Source organism: Cebus imitator, unplaced genomic scaffold, assembly GCF_001604975.1.
Source record: "Cebus imitator isolate Cc_AM_T3 unplaced genomic scaffold, Cebus_imitator-1.0 Scaffold29, whole genome shotgun sequence".
NCBI lineage: Eukaryota > Metazoa > Chordata > Mammalia > Primates > Cebidae > Cebus > Cebus imitator.
In genome coordinates, this window is record NW_016107344.1 from 12,215,769 (window position 1) to 12,220,260 (window position 4,492).

The following is a 4,492-nucleotide window of genomic DNA, read 5'->3' on the forward strand; positions in this document are numbered from 1 at the left end:
TGATTTCACTCACTGCCCTGCCCCCTAACCTATACACAATAAATACTCATGCTTCTGGACATTTGGGGCCTCACCTGACTCCGCTTATAGGTGGCGTGGCTCCCCGAGCCTAGCTGCGTTTTCTTTGTACTTCTGTGTCCTGTCTCTTTATTTCTCGGATCCTGCGCCTCAGCACAGCATAAGGCTCACCCCACAACCCTGTGGGGCCATCAGCCACACATCTGGCTCACAACGTGCCCTACAGTATAGCAAGAGGTGTTAACAATCGCACGCACCCCTCCCACTTGGGCTAAAAGAAAGTCTAGAGCAATACTGGTATGTAAAACAACCTTCCCAAGGGAAAAGAGGGATGCCTGCAGGGCTGCCAAGACAGTGGTAGTGAAGGAGGCAGCATCTGCCATGGTCAGGGACAGATTTCTTATCATTCTTGTATGAGCACTGACTCCTAGGAAGGTACCAAAGAGCTCATAAAGAACATAAACCCAGAGTCAGTTACACCTCCTGGCAGGCTCCCTAGTTAGCCTGGTGTACAGCTTGGGCTGCTGGCCCAAGCTGATATCTCATTCATTCCCAGGCGTGATATCCAGTGGCACCCCCAGCCCACACAATGTGCAGGATCTCACCATCCCACCAGCATTCTACTCTCTGTTTTTATGGGTTTTTTGTTTGTTTGTTTGTTTGTTTGTTTGTTTGAGATAGAGCCTTGCTCTGTTGCCCGGGCTGGAGTGCAATGGTGTGGTCTTGGCTCTCTGCAACCTCCACCTCCCAGATTCAAGTGATTCTCCCACCTCAAACTCCCAAGTAGCTGGGATTACAGGTGCCTGCCACCGTGCCCGGCTAATTTTTGTATTTTTAGTAGAGACAGGGTTTCACCATTTTGGCCAGGCTGGTCTCAAACTCCTGACCTCAGGTGATCTGCCTGCCTTGGCCTCCCAAAGTGCTGGGATTACAGGCATGAGCCACCAAGCCCAGCCTATGGGTTCAATTTTTGAAAAAAAAAAAAATAATAATAATAATAGATTCCACAAATAAGTGAAATAAGCCAGGCACAAAAAGACAAATACTGCATGATCTCACTTAACATATGGGCCTCCAGGTTCATTCATGTTGTCCCAAATGACAGAACTTCCTTCTTATTTTATTATTATTAAAAGATGGGGTGTGGCTATGTTGCTCAAGCTGGTCTCAAACTCTTAGGCTCCAGCAATCTTCCCATCTCAGCCTCCTGAGTAAGTAGCTAGAACTACATGTGTACCACTACACCTAGTGTTAGATTTCCTTCTTTTTAAAGGCTGAAAAGTACTCCATTGTGTACATATACCACATTTTTTTTAATCCATTCATCCACTGATGTATACTTATCTTGATTCCATATCTTGGCTATTGTGAATAACAGTGCAAAGAACGTAAGAATGCAGGTATCTCTTCAACATACTGGTTTCATTTCCTTCGGATAAATACCCAGTAGTGAGATTGCTGGATCATACAAGAACTCTATATTAAGGAACTCTATACTGTTTTCCATAATGGCTGTATCAATTTACATTCCTGCTAACAGTGTGTAAGGACTCCCTTTTCTCCACATCCTTTCCAACATTTGTTATCTTTTGTGTCTGTGTGTGTGTTTTGAGATGGAGTCTTGCTCTGTTGCCCAGGCTGGAGTGCAGTGGCACCATCTCGGCTCACTGCAACCTCTGCCTCCTGGGTTCAAGTAATTCTCCTGCCTCAGCCTCCTGAGTAACTGGGACTACAGGCGCACACTACCACGCCAGCTAATTTTTGTATTTTCAGTAGAACAAGTTTTCAGCATGTTGGCCAGGCTGGTCTTCAACTCTGGGCCTCAAGTGATCTGCCCGCCTCAGCCCCAGAGTGCTAGGATTACAGGCATAAGCCACCGCACCAGACCCCAAGATCAAGACTTTTGACTGACTTAGACTGTGCTGGGAGAGCATTTAGTGCAGGAAGTGGGACCCACACATCTTGCTGGATGAAGAGTACAATTAAAGGCATTGTCTGCTGGAAGAAAGCTCTGCAAGGAGCTGCCCTATGGACAGACTCAGAGGGGCATTTTTGGGATTCCGGAATCTACCATTGGCCACCCCTTGGCAACTCTCACTCTATGACTGGACCTGGGCCTTAATGAGTGCTTCTGTAATGAGAAACCTCTATCATCAACTCTGGTTACTTTCAAGTGACAAAGGCAGGATAAATGCTTGTCTTTCTTTATCAGGTTTCAAAATGGGTTGCTTTCTTAGCATCGTCCAGAGATTTTCTTTTTATTTAAGGATCACTATGAACTCATTGATTTAAATATACCTGATGTGTTTTAATTCATTGCCATTATTCTTTTTTTTTTTTTTTTTTTTTTTTTTTTTTTTTTTTTTTTTTTTTTTTTGAGACTGAGTTTTGCTCTTGTTATCCAGGCTGGGGTGCAATGGTGAGATCTCAGCTCACTGCAACCTCCACCTCCTGGGTTCAAGCAATTGTCCTGCCTCAGCCTCCTGAGTAGTTGGGATTACAGGCACGCGCCAAAGAACACTGATGCCTGGATCTATCCCCAGAGATTCTGGTTTAACTGGACTAGGATATGGACTGAGCAATGGTTTTGTTTTGTTTTGTTAAGTGTGAGGCTCCCAGATGGGGCTCAACCCTGGCTATAATTATTCTGTATTTGTCTTTATACTTTTGCCATCTATATATGGGGCTTACACAATCCTGTTTGCAAGCCTTACAAATTTATATAAATTGTATTCTATTGGATGCACATTCTGAAGCTTGTTTTTTTCCTTAGCATTGTTTCAGTGCATCCAAGTTGATACTTCTACCTCTAGTTCATTCACTGTAACTTATAGCACAGTAAAACCTTCCACTACCTCATCATTTTCTGCTGTAAAATGATCAAGAATTCGCCAGCAGTTAGTTGTTCAGGAGAAAAATCGTGAAGGTAACCTTGACTCCTTTTTTTCTTACATCCTATATCCAGATAGTTCAAGAATCCTCTTAGCTTCTCTGTCACATCCTACATCCAACAGTTCAAGAATCCTCTTAGCACTGCCTTCAAATATATCCAGCACGACACTTCTCACTATCTTCTCTGCTCCCACCTGGTTCCCACCACCGTTATCTCTTGCCTGAATCACTGCAACAGCCTCCCAAATGGGCTCCCTGCTGCCACCTTTGATTCTTTAAAATCTGTTCTCTCAAAGCAGCCAGAATAATAGATATCAGATCATGTCACTCTTAAAAACCCTCTTGACAAATTCCCATCGCTCCCAGTACAGTTCAGAATTGGCTCCTATCCCCATTGCTTACTAGTGTATGGGTTGACCTTGACCATCATTACATAATACAGAAAGGTGACCAGGTACAGCTGGGAGAAGCATGTCCTTGAAAGGACCTCCACATACACCACTAATCCAGGGATCTAACCCACTATCAAGCTCCTATCCCTATTCTAACTTGTGTGTGGGCTGACCTTGACCATCATTAGGTAATACAGAAAGGTGACCAGGTACCGCTGAGAGAAGTATGTCCTTGAAAGGACCTCCACACATACCCCTAATCCAGGGATCTAACCCACTATCATCCTCAAGTGTAACTGTCTTCAAAACAAACAAAATGACAAAGAAGTCCTTCTCTTTTAAGCGCAGAAAGGATTTGAAGGGTTACATGAGAACAAGTCTACTTTCTTTCCTCTCCTCTCCCAAACATAAACTCACGAATACATACCACGTTGCTTGCCCCATGGGGCACTAGCCACCCAGAATGGAGGGAGGGCAGACAGGGCTGGGGAGAAACCTCAGTCTCTGCCTCTGACTGCATCCACCCTCTATCCTCAACAATCCCTAGAGCCTCTTCCCCACAGCTCACCTTCCCCGCCCTCCACGCCCCTACACTGCAATGGTATGCCTTGCTCTGGGAAAGAGAGAAAGTAGACACAGGCATTGCTTTTGAGAAATCTGTATATTGGGAGAGAGAACATAGAACCAGATAAACAAAACAGACTAGACTCTTACCTGTTCTCCCCTAGTCATGCTTCACTATCCAAATCTCTGCCTTGAAAGTTCCTCCAGCTGGGACATGCACTCATGTCCACACCATCTGTGACCCTTGCCACTTCCAGGGCCAAGGGAAAACTCGCCCTCCACCCTCTGAAGACCTGCTGAAAAATCACTGACAAGTGGTAGATTAACAGGAGAAAAAGCAAACAAATTTGTTTGATCATAATTTTATCTGAGCCTTTAGAATGAAGAGCCAAAGATACAGGGAAGTTGTCCATTTTTATGCTTAGGTTCAACAGATTTTGGACTGTGTAGAAATGTGATTGGACAAGAAAGGTCTAATACTAATACACTGAGAGGTGAAACCCAGCAAGGCCTGTCTAGATTCTTCTTGGCCTCTCTGTTCCTTCCTTCTGAGCATGGGGTGGGACCCTCTCTGGAATGGGTGTCTTATGACAGTCAAACACAGTGGGTCAGATCATTTCTGACCA